The sequence below is a fragment of the Oryx dammah genome, unplaced genomic scaffold (genome assembly GCF_014754425.2).
Source record: "Oryx dammah isolate SB20612 unplaced genomic scaffold, SCBI_Odam_1.1 HiC_scaffold_11, whole genome shotgun sequence".
Taxonomy (NCBI): Eukaryota; Metazoa; Chordata; class Mammalia; order Artiodactyla; family Bovidae; genus Oryx; species Oryx dammah.
Genome location: NW_024070195.1, coordinates 11,610,770 through 11,627,821, shown reverse-complemented (window position 1 = coordinate 11,627,821; position 17,052 = coordinate 11,610,770). Strand labels below are relative to the sequence as shown.

At 39.6% G+C, this 17,052-nt stretch overlaps 1 protein-coding gene across 6 annotated transcripts in view; it reads left to right on the top strand.

Annotated features, from left to right (window-relative positions):
- ATXN1 (ataxin 1) overlaps positions 1 to 17,052 on the top strand; it is a 412,241-nt gene that overhangs the window by 51,774 nt on the left and 343,415 nt on the right. The window contains exon 1 of one of the 6 annotated variants that reach the window (XM_040249308.1): positions 10,162 to 12,776. The exons of the other annotated variants lie outside the window; for them this stretch is intronic. The gene's annotated coding sequence lies outside the window, so the exon portion shown is untranslated. Of the gene's footprint in view, positions 1 to 10,161; positions 12,777 to 17,052 lie in introns of those variants that run through there. 6 annotated transcript variants of the gene reach the window in all.

Sequence of the window (17,052 nt, the reverse complement as noted above, 5' to 3'; positions counted from 1 at the left end):
TTCTGGGGTCATGCTGCTCCAAATCTATTTAGCTGTGTGACTTGGACCAAGTTATTTAACCTCTCCAAACCTTAGAGTCCTTATCTCTAATAGTAACATGATAACATTTGCCTCTTTGTCATAAAGATGTATGAAAAGCATTAGCATAGTGCCAATTTCAGGAGATGTGCCCAGTAAGGTTAGCTGTTTTCATTATTTCTGGTAATCTGTGCAAATGTGTATTCGATCTGACCCAGGGTGGAGGACGAATTCCAAGCAGAGAGTGGTAAGACCTTTTGTTACTCAAGTGAGTAACAATGGGGCTGGCGTGGGCAGAGGGCAGCGGTATAGAGAGTATGGGAGAGTAAACGTCCACCTCAGGTGATGACGTGGAAAATGAAAGAACCCAGCTTCCGTTCATGCCCAGAGCAATGGACGAGGTAGAGATTAGACTTCAGTGAATCTTGTTCCTGTGATTTCCTGGCAGTGTATAGTGTGAATTATCTGGCAGGTTCCATAGCTCTTAGTTCCTAGGATTGATCTAGGTAAGAATTCACTTAGAATAAATTTTATTTATTAGTTTAATGAATTAATAAGCCCTTTTTGGAACATGTTAAAACTAGAATTAGAATATAAGTATCTTGCTTCATATGATGTAGTATAACTCTGCAGTTCAGCCTATCCCCATCATAAAGCTTTCAAAGAAATGTATATAGGACAATAAGTGGCATAGTCCAAATTTTAAAAAATTGTTCTATTTACATATTATTAATTATTGATGTCTGTACTTAGAGAAAAAATCAAGCAGGATAAATGTTAAGTGTTGTCTGAGAGATTTGTATTTTCCAAAGCGAAAATATGCATTTTGGAAAAATATTTTTATTTTATATTTGAGAATAGTTAGCTTCAGGTGTACAGCAAAGTGATTCAGTTACGTTAATGCATATACACCTTTCTATTCTTTTTAAAATTCTTTTCCCTGTTTAGGTTATTGCAGAATATTAAACAGATTCCTCTGTGCTATATAGTAGGTCCTTGTTGGTTTTTCGTTGATGTGTAGCAGTGTGTACGTGTCAACGTGTATTTTTAAAGTGCTAAAAAGGGAAACTTTAAACAGGACTGGATTGGAAAGGCTGAAGGGAATTCGCCTTCCCCATCTTTTTGAGAAGCTGTTTACAAATCCTAGTGGTAGTGGGTGCTCTCACAAGTGTTTCATTTCAGTCAGATGGTGTTCTTCTAAATCTGGGGAAATGGGGACCAGCTCATAAAGGTGGGTGGAAGTGAGAAATGAGAGTAGCGGTAGTACATGCTAATGGGGCCAGTCAGAATTTGACTATTACATTTTATTGAATTATTTTTAACGTTAGAATCCAGGCTAAGACAAATGATTCCTGTTACTTTACCATCCGTTCTCAATGTGCAAATTCTCACACTTGGGTGTTGGCACACATGTGTGGGTACACAATGAAGGGGTGCTGGGCGGTTGCCAGGAGTAGCCACAACCTCAATCCAGGAATCAGGAAACAGGGGGTGGTGATCTTGTCTCAACTTTGTTACTTAGTTTTGTAATAGACTTAAATCATTAACCTCCCTGAGGCCAGCCTTTTCACCTGGAAATGAGGAATATCCATAACAGTTCTGACTACCTCACAGGGTTATTTTGGAAATCCATTTTGAACAGATTATAAAACCCCGTACACATGAGAGTTGTTTTCAGTGCTGGCTTGGCCCCTCTTCAGCACTGTGGTCGTGGGCAAGTGGCTCAAGCTCTGTAGACCCGGCCCCGCAAGACGAAGGCTACCGAGTCTTCATTTTTGTCTTGAGACAGTGGAGATGGAGGTTCAGAAACAGTGGGTCGGAGGAGCATCACCTAGGGCAGTAGGTCTCAAACTGAGACAGCATCAAAATTAACTGGAAAGGCGTGTGAAACTGCAGAATCCCGGGCCCTGGGATTTCTGATTTCCTCTGTTGGGACCTGAGAATATGCATTTGTAACAAAATTCCCTCATGATATCGATGCTGGGGTCCTAGGAACCATACTCTCGGGGTGAGGGTGGGTATTCAGGTGGTGGGAGAACTGAACGCATTATGAAAAAGCATCCAGTTGAATTTATTAATATCAATATATGTAATATATTAATCAATTGAGTTTATTAATATATATGAACACATCCAATTGAATTTATTAATATTACTATGATATATTAGTATATAAGATGATAAATAATATCTAACACCCACGTAATATATATATATAATTTATTTAATAATATTCAATGTCCCCTCCTTCCCCCATCCATACACACCAAAATCGCTTGAACCAGACAGTTTCTGAGACTCCTGGCATCTCCTGAATATTTGGTTCTCTCTAGATACCTCAGCCAGTAGAAACAAAAAGGGACTTTGGGATTAAGCAATTCTCCCACAAGTAGCCTAAATAACATTGACAGATCGTTACTCTTCGGCATCCACTCCAACACAGAGATGCTTTTTCACACGTGCATGTGCACCAGAGGCCAGTGATGTCTTTTTTGCTCTGTTCTCCTTTTTTAAAACTTCAGTGAGTCAGCTAATTTTGTAGGAATGTCTCAAAACTATTCCTGTAAAGCCAGCATTGGTAAATTGAAATAGAGGAAGCAGCGCTGATGAACGCAATCTTACTGAAATTTGATCTTGTAGAGGTCGCCCTAGATTCAGAGAGTTTGGACCGGAACCCTCCTACTCATCGCTGGTAGCTCCGTGGTGTGGTAAAGTTCATTTTGCTCACATGGTGTCTACTTTTTCAGCCAGGGTTAATTCTTTTGCTGGAGGGGATGAGTAAGAGAGAGAGTTGGCATTAATTGCTTCATCAACTGCTTGTGTTAGTCATCTCCTGCTCGTCTTATTAATTCAACTGGAAGGAGGAGAAATGTTATCTCTGGTTTCAAGGCCAGCTTCAGTTAACTAGGATACTCCCTCAGAGGGACTTGTGGTCATGGTTTCATTCACTTATTAAAGGAATGAATAGATTGTGAATCTCATTATCCTAGCATGTCTATACATAAATATATTAACGGCCACATATGACCTTGTGATGTTTATCATTGATCAAATGCCATAGGCAAGAATGTGTTAACCCTGGATTATATTGATGGTTGGTTTTCAAAAAAGAAAAGAGAGGTTTTTAGGTTCATGTATTTAGATTCATGCCTTCCCCGAATTCCTCTGTTTCCCACTTGATTAACTGAGGTGTGGAGGGAAGAAGAGGACAGTTTCCAAATAAAATTGCCTTCAGTTCTTTTCAGAGTGTAACGCAGTAGCTGTATTATTTTAAAACACAATTGTATGTCTGTAATTTTCTGCTCCTTACGTTCAGCTCATTCGCGTCTTCCTGTTTGGCTTGTACCTTCCCCTTCTGACTCAGTCTTCTCGATTTCTCTTCTCACTCGACCAGACCACTGTTCTTCCTCTGCCTTTGGCTTTTTCTTACTTGGCCTCCCTTGCACGGCTTTTTTTTTTTTTTTTTTTTTCTTCACTGAAGTGCGTCCCTGTTCACTTTTTCCTTACGAAGAGCATGGGTTATCCCCAGGCAGGTGCTCCAGATGGAAAGTACATCTTTTTCTTAACTTAATAAATTCATTTGTATTCAGGAAGAGTTTACATACAGTGAAATGCACACAGCTTAAATGTATAGTTCAGTGAGTTTTGATAACTGGATATGTCTGTATAGCCAGTACCTTATTCAAGGTCCAGGGCATGTCCATCACCCCAAGAGAGTCTTTATTTCTCCTGTCTGTTAATCCCCCCCCCACCCATAATCAACCAGTGCTCTGATTTCTTTCACTATAGATGAGTTTGGTTTATTCTTGAACTTCATACAAGTGAGATCATTCAGTAGGTACTTTTTTGGTATCTGCCTCCTTTTGTTTAACGTATCATTTTAGAGATTCACCCACGCTGTTGCATGTATCAGTTAAAAAAAAATTTTTTTTGACTAGTAGTCCACTGTGTGTGTGTATACTACAGTTTATTCATTCTCTTGTTTATGGACCTTTGAGTTGTTTCTGTGTTTTGACTGTTATGAAGACAGCAGCTGTAAATACTCTTTTGCAAGTCTTTTTGTGGACATATATTTTCATTTCTCTTTGGAGTGGAATTACTGGGACACAGGTTAGGTGTGTAAGTTTATAAGAACCTGACTGTTTGCTAAAGTGGTTGCAGCATTTTATGTTCCCTCCCCAAGTATATGAAAGTTCCAGTCATTCCACATCCTCCCCAGCATCTGGTTCCCCCCACCCCTCGCCACCACCATTCTTTTTAATTTTAGCTATTCTAGTGGTTAAATGAAGTAGTATCACATGGTTTTAATTGCATTTCCTGATGACTCATGATATTGAGCATCTTTTTATGTGCTTTTCGGCCATTTGTGAATCTTCTTTTTTTGTAGTGTCTGTTTAAAATTCCTTGTCAGTTTTTAAAATTGGGTTGGTTGCCTTTTTCTGATGTATTTGGTTCTTTATATATTCTGAATATGGTTTTTTTTTTTGTCAAGTGTATGTATTACAACATTTCCCCCCAGTGTTTTGGCTTATCTTTCTTTTTTAAACTGTGTTTTTGGGTAAGCAGTTTTTAATTCTAATGGAGTCTCAACTTACCATTTTTTTAAGATAAATGTTTTTTCTCATGTCTTCATGGAGCTTTTGCTTACCTTCTGGTTACTTAAATGTTCTCCTAAATTTTCTCCCAGAAGCTTTTTGGGTTAGTCTTAATATTTAAAGTTCTAACCCCTCTCAAATTAGTTTTAATGTATGGTGTGAGGTAGGGGTCAGGGTTCCATTTTTTCAAACATTTATTGAAATGTATCAAATGATTGAGGAGATTTTCTTTCCTCATCAAATTACCTTAGTGTCTTTGTCAAATATCAGTTGAGAATATCTGTTGTTTCAAGGCTCTGTTTTGTTAGATTGACATGCATGCTAAACTTAGGTCAATACTGGACTAAAACAGCTTCATGGTAGGTCAGGTGTTGTGTATTCTCTAATTTTATTCTTGTTTTTCAAGATGGTTTTTGGTGGTCCAGCTCTTTTAGAGCTCCATACACATTTTATAATTGACTTTAATTTTTTAAAAAGCCTTTGAGAAGTTTGTTTGGATTGCATTGAATTATAAGGGATCAATTTAAGGAAAATAAGTAGATTAACAATATTGAGACTTCCAATTCAAATACATAGTATATCTCTGTCTTTTTGTTTATTAATTTGTTTCAACGATGGCTCCCTATTTTTGGTGCAAAGACATTGCCTGTCTTTTGTAAAACGTAACTGCATTTTGCTTTTTTTTTAATATACTGTGATACATTTAATTTTTTAGAATTTCATTTTCAAATTATTTGATGTTATATAAGGAAATACAGTTGATTTTTACTTTATTGACCTTATATTTGTGGACTGCTAACTTCATTTATGAGTGAGGATATATACTCACACCTTGTCTTTCACCTTACAGGGAAAGAATTTGCTCTTTTACTATGAAGTATGATGTTAACTATAACTTTTTCATAGTTGTCCTTTGTCAGATTGAGGAAGCACCTTCTATTTCTAGCTTTATTAGGGATGTTTGTTTTTATCAGCAATGGATTTTGAATTTTGTACAGTTCTCTGTCTGCCTCTAATAAGATGTCATATTGTTTTTCTTCTCTATCTGGTAAATTACATTGATTGATCTTAGACTTTGAATCAACCTTGAGTTCCTGGGATAAGAACAAGTTATTATGCACAGTTCTTTTTACCTATTACTGAATTTTTTGCTGATATTTTATTGTTTTTACAAATATGCCCATTAACAATTGTCCTCAATTTTTTCCCCTGGTGTCGTATTTGCTAGCTTTTAGTATTGGTGTTATGCTGCTCTTATAAAATGTGTGCTAGAGTGTTCCTGTTTTCACTATTTTCTGAAAGCACTTCTGGAAGATTTTATTTCTTTTAGAAATAATTGGTGAAATTCGATAGTTGAAAACACTTGGGCCTGGAGTTTTCTTTGTGCAAAGGTTCTAAAAGTATTTAATTTAATTAAAAAATATTATACAGCAAAATATCCTTTTTTGGTTATACTTCTGAATTTTAACACTTGTGTAGCATTGCATAACTGTCACTGTAATCAGGTTTCAAAGCAGTTATATCACTGTGTGCTGAGGATTTTGATAAGGAATTCAATTTTTCTTAACTGATAGCAGCCTATTTTTTTTAGCAGAGTTTTTGCAAATTTTTGGTTATGTTGAGGTGAATTTTGTAGCCATTTTTCAAAAAATTGTTCATTTTCTGTGAGTTGCCAAAATTATTGGCATAAAGTTGTTTGTAACATTTAATATTTGTAGGATTTATAGCAATATCTGCTTTTCAATTATTAATATTATTATTTTGTTTCTCGTTTTTGTAGTTAGTCTTGTTGGGAATTGAAGAATGAACTGTTGCCGATTTTCTGTCTCACTGATTTCTGCTCTTAGGTTTGCTATTTCTTTCTTACTCCTTATTTTTGGCATAATTTTCTCTCCTTTTTGTAGATCATTTGATTTGAAATTTTTATTCTTTTCTTTTCCTAGGTGTACAGGTACATACATTTCTAGAATTATTTCTTTCTAATGAATGCTCTTTAGTTTTTATGACATTGTTCTAGAACTCTGGTAATTCTCCTTGTCTACAAGCCTGCGATATGGGTATGGCCTTAATAGCTGTAGCCTGTTCAGGCTTCAGCCAAGGACTTAGGGTGAATTCTCATGTTTCAGCTGCACTGCACAGATTTTGATATATAATACTTTAATTGTTGCTTAAGTCAGTATTTGGTTATTTCTATTTTATTTCCTCCCCAGGTTAATAGTTTAGTATTTTAATTCCCAGAAATATTTTTAGCTTTCCTTTTTTCTTTTAAAATTTATTTATTTTTTAATTGAAGGATAATTGCTATACAGAATTTTTTCCTTTTTTTCTTGATTGCTAAATACATTTTTGATTTACTTGATTTTTGCCATAATTTTGCCTTAAAATTTTGATATCATTTTATTAGATGCATATATGTTCATGATCATAAAATCCTCTTTATTGAGTATTCCTTTTGCAGGTATATAATATCCCTCATGGTCATTTTTAATGCTTTATAACTTACATTCCATCTGCCTGATATTAAAAGTACTATCCTAGATTTTGTTTTTATTTTTGTTCATATTTTCTTTTTTATAATTCCTTATTCTCAATGTTGGTTTATACTTTCACTTTAAAGTGGTTCATTTCCCGCCCCCCCCCCCCCCACTTATTGTATGTAGTTTAAATGTAATGTTGTCTCTGTTAGTTACTGACTTTACATCCAATTTCACTTATTTAAATTATTTTTATTAAGACATTTTAGCGTTGCTACTAATGTTTTCTACTTGCCATTTCCTTTTGCTTCTTCTTTTTTTTTTTAAAACTGCTTTCCTTCCTTTCTTTGGATAGACTGAATTTTCTTTTGCTGGTTTTGAAGGAATATATTTTATTTTATTCTTATCATGTTTAGCCTTATGTTTCTATAAACTTAATTTTCTCTAAGGCTTATCCATAACTTCTCTGTTCCCCAAATCACTCCACACTTCATAACCATTAGACCTTTCCTGCCTCAGTCTGAGATTTTCCCCCTCCTGAGACTTCTTTACTACCTTCTTTCCTCCAAGAGTTCCCGGAATACTTTAACATTAGTTAACGGGCATAACTCTAAGATGATTCAACCTCTAGTCCATGTAACTTCCCCATCTTGTTGGGAACCAGAAGTGACTGGTACTTTAAGAAAGTTTGTTCTTCTGCAGAGTGGACTGTTGAATTGATGGGGGTGATTCTGGAGACAGAGACACTACCTAGGGGTCCCACTGTAATAGTCATGGAGCGTTTCGGAGGTTTCTAGTGAGGACAGTGGCTGTCGGAGTGGCTGTGTTGTGTAACAATCAGTAGATCTTCTCATGTGTGAGAGAAAGAGGAGGTGATGATGCTAAGCATGAATGGCCAATATATTAAATTTCTGGTTTATTTTTTTTAGCCCTATCCCCTTCTTGAATTCCAGTGACATGGTTTCTTATTGGGGTTAAATGAGGCAAAATGTAAAAGACACAACATATATCCTGATATGGAAATAATTAGAAAAAAAATTAAATAATTAAAAAAGTGCCCACTTCCACATTTCTGTCTCAGATGACTGTCTGAATGGGCATAGGGAAGCTCAGGTGACTTAGAAGGAACAAGAGTTTTGCTTTTTAGTTTGAGTTGTTGCTTTTTTTTTCCTTCCTTGCAGAAGGCAGGGGGAAATGTATTTATTTTTATTTATTTCTTGTTGTTTTAAATTTGGGTCATCAGTAGGACATCGAAATAGCAGATAACTGATTATATAATTCTATATAGAGAGAGCTGATAGGAGAGAAGGATTTGAGAGTAGTTTGTAAAGACCCTATAGGGATCTTCCAGGAGAAGGTGATAGGGTCTGAAAGAATAGCGATCCCTGTTATTAAATTGTATTACTTTAAAAAATTTATTATTATTATTATTATTATTTTTGGCCGCACCATGTGCCATGTAAGATCTTAGTTCCCAGACCAGGGATTGAACCCATGCCCCCTGCATCAGAAGCACAGAATATTAACCACTGGACCATCAGAGAAATTCAAGAGTAGAGGTCCTTGAAAACAAACATGGATAGGATGGATTTGGAGGATGGAAGATATGTCAGAGAAAGTAGAGGACTGGATTCTTAACCCGGTTCTGACACTGACTGGTTTGCTTAACCTTTTGAAAAGCGCCAGATCCCTTCAGGGGCATCTCTTTCTTTTGAACCACCCCCTTTTTTTTTCTTTCCTTCCCCTCCCCTCCCCTCCATTCTTCATTAATTCAAATATTTTTCTTGAATCTTCATTATATGTCAAATTTTGCTGTAGGTCCTGAGCTTAAAGCATCAGATAAGATGTGGGCTTTGACCCCTGTGCTGAGAGCAGGCAACAGATTCAACCGTTACTCTCTGTTAAGCATTGTGGTACCTGTGTGTTACAAAACCACAGAGAAGGGGCATCTAAATTAAAATGAAGGGACTTCCCTGGTGGCCCAGTGGCTAAGACTTCATGCTCCCAATGCAGGGGGCCTGGGTTTGATACGTGGTAAGGGAACTGGATCCCACATGCTACATGCTGCAGCTTAAGACCTGGTGTAGCCAAATGAATAATAAAATAAATATTTAAAAGTAACTAGGTAAATAAAACACAATAGTTCTCTGTAAGTTTATTAAGAAAAATGAATCAGATCGAAGGAAGGAAAAGGGGAGAGTGAGAAGGCTTTCAGGACACGTGTCCTTCAAACTAAGCTTCTCAGAATGAGAGGTAGTTTAGACAAGCGTATGCAAAGTAATTTAGGCAGCATGTGCAAAAAGGAACAAAACAGTGCAGAATGGTATACAGATGGGCTGAAAAAGCAATTGAAGTCAGGCTGGCCTGACCGCCTTGGAGATGTTCAAAGTCTAGGGCAGGAGGGGCCTGGTAGGCCAAACCCAGAAGTTTGGGTTTTATCTAGGATGGAATGCAGACTCACCGAAAAACTTGAAACAGGGATGTGAAAAATCAGATGTGTGTTTTAGAAATCCCATTATTCTTGTACTGGGCACTTGCTGTGATAAGGGACCAGGTGGTGAGCTGGGAGCTCAGAGGAGAAACAGTTCTAGAAACAGGTGACAGAGGAATGCTTACTCAACAGCCATGAAGCACCTGCTCCATGCTCATCCCCGGCCTGTGTGCTGGGGATCCCACCTGGCCCCACGGAGACAGGTCCCTTGTTCTCAGAGAGCTTGGAGTGATGGTGGAAGGAGTGGGTAGATTGGAGAGGTGGAGGCGAGATAGCACCCAGAGGACTTGGTGACTCATCAGATGTTGGAGGTGAGTGAGAGGGAGGAGTTTGTGGTTTGGATTACTCGGTGGATGATGATCCCATTCACTATGGTGGGGGAGCCAGCAGAGCCCAGCAGAGCCTCCAGGCAAATGTGTCCAGCACGTAAACAGGTCCAGACCTCTGGAGGGACCTCTGCAACTTGTGTGCGTCCTCAGTTGCAAAGTTGTGTCTGACTCTTTTGCAACCCCATTGACCGTAGCCCACCAGACTCCTCTGTCTGTTGGGTTCGCCAGGCAAAAATACTGGAGTGGCTTGCCATTTCCTCCTCCAGGGCATCTTCCCCGGGCCAGAGATCGAACCTGTGTTTCTTGTGTCTCTTGCGTTGGCAGGTGGATAATTTACCACTGAGCCACCTGGGAAGCTTACTAAATGAAAGAAGCAAACTAGCTGTCTAACATACTTGATTTTGTTCAGTTCCATGATTCAGTTTCAGTCTCTATTATGGTTGCTTCCCTGAGAAGCAGACTTCTTTACATATCTCCCATAACTTAGTGTGCAGCTGGGCAAAGCAGGAGATTTAATTGTTTTCGGTACATCTGGGGTCCAGTACCATTAATTTCATTACTCACCCTTCGTCCCTTGACCTTTCCAGCCCAGGAGTGAGCTCACTACTTGATTTTGGCTTGTTATGTAGGTTGCTGTGGGCAGTGGGCATATTCATGAGTGCTCCAGCTTGTAGGGGTTTTAGGATGATCTGGCCCTATTTATGTATTTTACAGATAAAGAGATGAGGCCTGGGGAGGTTTTGGGACTTTCAGAGTATGAGCAGGGCTGAGATTAGATCTCCCAGTTCACTAGTCTCTCTGCCACTGTCTTCACCACCCTCCCTCCCACTTATTTAATTCACACTGGAGTGCTTACAGATCCAGGCAGAAATGTTCTTAGGTATATATTTGTGCAGAAGTTTGGAAATGACTAAGCCTGTGTACGTAACTTTGAGACTCTGTGTAAAGCCTGTCAAGAAGCATTGGGTTATTCCAGCTCTGATGCAGAGAGACGTGTCCTTGGGTCTCACAGTTAGATGCAGGCAGCTCCCTGAGTGCGCCCCTGCTTCAGGGTGCCCTCCAAAGGCTCCCTGGAAGGCGTCGTTTGACCCCAGGTAGAGAATCACTTTGCACTGCCACTTCAAAGAAAAAAAAGAGTGCAGAAACTACCGAACTGAGTGTGGGAAGCCCTTCTTGTTGGTACGAGTTTCAAGTGCTAGAGAAGGGATGTGTTGAAAGGACATTTACTTTCATCAGCTCAAAGCATCTGTTTTTTATTCTTTAAAAAGAAGCAACACCTCAAATTATGGCAGTCCCTAGGCAAGTAAGCACTTGAGATTTTGATCTGTACAGATTCTTCGACGGAGCGCCTCGCAGGAGCTTTTAGTAGTGATTTGCAGCATTTGTCTAGTCCTGTAGAATGACAGCCCGTCTTTGTGGGGAAGGGGAGAGAGAGGCAGAGACGGCTAAGGAACCACTCTGTGAAACAGCAAATAAGCCCTTTCTCTCAGATGCGGGTAGAAGTGGAAACTGGGCTTAGCAGGCCCTGGAGACCAAATTAAAGGAGATAGGAAATGGAAACTCAGCTCCGTGTTTTTTATTTTCAACTCGGTGCCCACCTTCAAAACATTCACTCATTGTGGGCTTCATCACAATTTTCCCCCCTCTTTGATGCAGATTTCTATTTTCTTATTGTGGTAAAACGTATAGAGCCTAAAACTTGCCACGTACAGTGGCACATTCTTCATGCGCAATTCAGTGACATCAGGAGCATCACAGTGATGTATGTCACCCCCATCCTGTCGTTGTAATTATTATTTTAGGCCCAGGTTTCCTAAACGAAGCAAATTGACAGTTAGGGTGGTGTCACCCTTAACCCCAGGGCACAGCGTAACCACTGTTAAGAGTCAGTCTCCTATCTCTTTTTTTCCTTATTCATACAGTTTTGTTCAAGCCTAGTTGCAATATTGTTCATACTCTTCATAAAGAGAATTTTAGAATTGTTAGGGAATTTAAAGATGCTTCATTCCATTTCCCCCATTGTTTAGATTTTAAAAAATGAGTGACCGAAAGTGACAATGGCTTGCATAGCTGGACAGTAGCCGAGCTGGGTCTCCCTCTGTCCTGGGCTGCTCTGTCTTTAGTTTCAAAATTATTATAAAAAATTCATCTGTGGTTTATTTTTAGGGTCATCTTCCTTCTCTCTCTCTCTCTCTCTGTGGTTTCTATGTCTGGATTTTTTTTTTTTTTAAGTGGCGTCTTTAAACAGGAATTTGTTTTAAACAAGAAAATCACAACATTCATGCCATTCCCAGGGCTTATCACCCATAACTGAGACTGTGAATTCTCTCCTTTCTTGTCTCTGTCCAGATATTCTAAACCCAGGATGTTACTTTCTTTTTTTTCTTTTAAACCCCCCTTTGTTTTGCTGACTGTGGTGAAATCACAGTTTAAAGGTGATTGTCATTTTCCCAAGATGAGTTTTGTTTTTTTTTTAAAGCCAGTTTCTTTTCCTTCTTAAGATCTGTTTTCCACTTTGAATTAGGTGGAAACTCAGGGAAACGGAGCCCTGCAGCTAAAAACTGACCATCTGCTGACCACTTTACCCCCTCAGGGCCGACCTGCCTGTATGATCCCTTTCAAAATCCTTTCCAGCTTCTAAATTCCTATCAGCAAGGAGTGAGGGCCTGGTCCTGCCCACGCTGGAGGTCTGTGGGAGGTGGTTAGGAAGCCGGAGGAGAGAGAGAAGCCGGGGTATATTGTTTGGGTCGGCCATGGCAACCGCAGCAGGAAAAAGGAACAGGGCCAGTTCTGTGCTGCTCTGTAGATGGCCAGGATTCAGCACTTATCTCTGGACTTTCTGCTCGGCACCAGACAACCTGATCTCCTGGTAAGCTCAGACTTGGCTCTCTTCTCCTGCCCGTCTTTGATCACATCCTCAGGCAGGAATGGACGTGGGGAGAGAGTCCAGAACACAGTGAGACGTGTATCCAGCAGAAACACATTGGCCACAGAGGCAGAACGGGGAGTGTTTTCTCGTCCGTACCCCAGACACAGAGAGAAGTCCCTCCCCAGGCCCTTGGTTGAGCGCCTTCAAAGAGCGTGTGTGCAAGTGACCAGCTAAACCGGCAGGGAGGGCGCAGCCAGGAGGGAAGTGAGGGAAGACCCCAGCCTGCTACAGTCAGGGGAGCTGAAAGGCGGGACCTGCCTGCCACCTGCGGTTCACGAAAATGGGATTGCAAAGGAGAGTGGGAATCCAGAGTAAGCCCCCCTCGCTGAATAATAGCTTGTTTTGCCTTGAGTCAGAATGGCTTTTCTTTTCATTCAGCAGCTCATTTTTGGTGTCATTCAGTGTATTTTAAGCTGTGTGTTTCATCCAAATCAGATGAAGAATTTTTTTTTTTTTTCAACCCTGTACCGTCTTGCTTTCTCCTGGGCAATGTAACGTATACATGTCTTTTTATTGCTGATGAGCAACATCTAGGTGGTCAAGTCCTGAAGTTTGAATGTTGTTTCTGCTAAGGGGCACCGGTGATTCTTATTCAAAATCGGGCAAGTCTGACATTTCATTTGGGGAAGTCTAAGGAAGTTGGTGAGGGCTTCTGTTAATAAAAACAAGTGCCTCTTTTTCTCCTTATCACCTCTCAGTATCTGCTTGGCTGGCTCGCAGTGTGGTCTGGCTTTAGTTCTCCCTGGAAGTCACATTGTGCTGTTAGAGCTCTCTTTTGCTATGACCCACAAACAGTTTTCAGACTTCACTCTAAGGAGCCAAAGGTAAAAACCACGAATAAACAGGGCAACAACATCTCTGCTTTTCTGACTTCAGCCCTCCTTGAAAACCACTTGGAATCTGCCTCTGAATTTAGAGAGATGTGTTCGTTTTTCCTTCTGCTTTCCTATCCTCACCTACTGTGTTCCACTCCCCTTTTAATTTTATTCTTTTCATAGTCACTGACAGGGAAATAGTTACTCAATTTGTCAAAGGCTGGGTGGTGAGGTCACAGATTCTGAGATTAGCCTGTAATTTGTAACAGTTTCAGACAGTTGACAGCAAGATTTTGCTTGCTTATTTCTGAGCTGTTTTCCACAGTCTTTTCAATGCAGTTTAATAGTGAGTAATAGAGGTGTTCTTTTCTGTTGGGGAGGTGCTGTACACAGCAGATCAGCAAACACAGGAGAATGTCAACAGGCTCGTCATTTCTTGTCCAGCGGTGAACCAAACATTGCATAAAACAAAAATGGGGCTTTTTTTCTGGAAGATCAAATATTAATAATTTCTGGATAGACGTGATGTTGCATGGGTTACATTTTGAAAAATTCTTTTCTGGATGTGTTTTCTTGACCTATTTGAGCTTTGCTGCCTTTTAAAAATTTTAGCTTCATTGAAAAGGCAGGCCGTGTTAAACACTATATTGTACTTTACTGAATTGGAAGGACGGTCATAGAATCAGAATCTTAGAGCTGAAAGAGCTTTAATCTATCCTCATGTTCTAATTTCACAGATGAGAAATCTGAGGCATAGAGAAGTTAAATGACCAACCCCACAACACACAGCTTGTGTGTATTCAGACTGGGACTGAAAAAACCATCTCTCCAGAGACACCTGGATGAGGGTTTTTTTCTTCATTGGATGTAGCTTTTTAGCTTCAGTTAGGATTTTTTTTTTTTTCGTTATTGAGATTATTTTTTTTTAAATAGATTGGCCTTGAAAATTTATTATTTTTGCTTACTTGAAATATGTTATCATATAACATGGAAAATGTATACACAAATGCTGCAGAGATTTTAACGGTGCCACAGCCATTAGGTGTTTTAATCCTCTCTGGAAAAAAGTTGATTTGTTTAAGAAAAGCCCAGTGTTATGTTAAGTATAGACTTGGAACAATAAAACATCACCTCCTAGGTATTGGGAATGAGAGTGGGAGGGGTAGGGAGTGGCCGGTCCTGTGGGCAGCTCAAACACATTTTTGTTCTAGCCTCTCACATGTTAACACAATAATTTATCAGAGAAGTCCTTCTTCAGCGGGACTCACTAATGATAGAGTGATGTGTTGAGACTTGAAGTTTCTAGGCACTGCTCAAAGAAATAATGAACACAGTCAATCTGCAGTGCAAGTGAAAAGTTAATCACTGAGAAGTGGAACTGGTTGCCACTTTTTTTTTCTCTTTCATCATTGTTTAAATTTTTTTTTTAATTGGGGAATAGTTGATATACAATATTATATAATATTCAGATGTATAACACAGTGATTCACAAGTTTTAAAAGTTACACTCCAAGAGGTTGTAGTTTTTCTCCCCGCCCCCGCTTGTTACCCCTGTGGCATTATCTCTGCTGTGACCTTGGGACGGATGGTTGGGGTGGGCAAGTACAAGCTCCTGGTGCTCGGAGCAGTCAGGAAGCATCGCGTGAGATGTGTGTGCAGCACGGCCCTACAGACTCAGGAAGGGACCTCGTTCTGTACCTTGGGCAAAGCTTCCCAGGGCCTGGGAGGTCTCTTCCTAGTGGTTGAAGCGATTTATTGATGAGAACAGCACACACTGACTCTCAGGACTTGATTATTTATTTGTACTATTTGTACTTGGGTGTTGTGAAGAGACAGGCTGTTTACTCCCTGTGTGGCTTTGTTAGAAGTGGGTTAAAAATTTGGAAGGAAGAAGTCTTTGGTCCCTTTGGGAAGGCATAGGTTGGTCATTTCTCTACAGAGAGCAGCACCCCGTGAGTAAATTAAAAACATCTGAAGCTAATGAAACTCTGACGGGCTTCCACTGTGGCTCAGTGGTGAAGAACCCGCTGGCCAATGCAGGAGATGCAGGTTCGATCTCTGGCTCGGGAGGATCCCCTGGAGAAGGACATGGCAGCCAGGCCAGTATTATTGCCTGAAGAATCCCATGGACAGAGGAGCCTGGGGGGCTACAGTCCATGGGGTCACAGGAGAACTGGGCATGATTGAACGACTGGGCACGCAAACACACTGATGCATTAGGGGAACACTAGCCTAGGCCTTGAGGCGAAGGTCCTAACAGAAAGTGAGGTGCAGATGAAAACAGATCAGTGGTGCTCATTCCTTTCCTAACTGAAAAACCTAGAGCAAAGGATGGAATATTTTGGAGCCTCAGGTTTCTTCACCTGTAAAATGGGGATAATAATTCCTGCCTCGCTGGTGCCTTCTGAGGATGCAGTCTGCTGACATCTGTGAATCCCTGTGTAGTACCTATACTCTCAGTGGTGGACCTCTGTAAATATAGGGTTTTTTCCACTCTTTATAGCTCGCTGCCTTGGTTCATCCACTGTGAAAAGAATGTGCTTCACTAGATGATCATTAAGTACTATTTTGGCTCTTTTTTTAAAAAAAAAAAAAAAACAATAAATTATTCTCTTGATAACAACCAAAAAAAAAAAATATTGGAGATTAAGCCCAGTGGGAGTTTTGTCTCTTTTATGAGAGATTTGAGGAGTGAGGGGCAACTGTAGGGAAAAATAATTATAGAAAACAAAGAATAAGAATTTTAAGCTAATAAGGGCCTACTGTATAGCAGAGTGAACTCTATACAATACTCTGTACTGGCCTATATGGGAAAAGAATCTAAAAAAGAGTGAGGATATGTATGTGTATAACAGATTCACTTTGCTGTATACCTGAAACTAACACAACATTGTAATCAACTATAGCCCAATAAAAATTGAAAAAAAAATAATTTAAAAAAAGGAAAATAAATTAGGCTAGCTTTCCACAGATTACCACCACCATCTCCCCTTCCCAAAAATTTAAGTGCAAAGAAGCGGTTAATAAAAGCTCTAAAATACTTTTAGTACAGAAAAAGAATGGAAAAAGTGTTGTTAGAGAGATGAATAAACAACTGTATTCTAAACAGCCTCTCACGAATTTTTTTGAGATGGATTTGAAGGGAATTGAAGGCTTGAGAAGGGTCTTCAAGGAGTCCAAGGGTGAAAAAGTTCATAGATATTTAAAGAAGTGGAGTTTGTAACAATTTGATGGATGGTAATGATGGATTTACTTCTTCTTAGAATTATTTTGTCCTTAACACTTAATAATATAGTCTTCCTTTGGTATCCATGGGGGATTGGTTCCAGGGTTCCTCAAAGGTACCAAAATCTGAGGATGCTCACTCAAGTCCTATCAACCTGCTGTTGGTTGAACCCAAG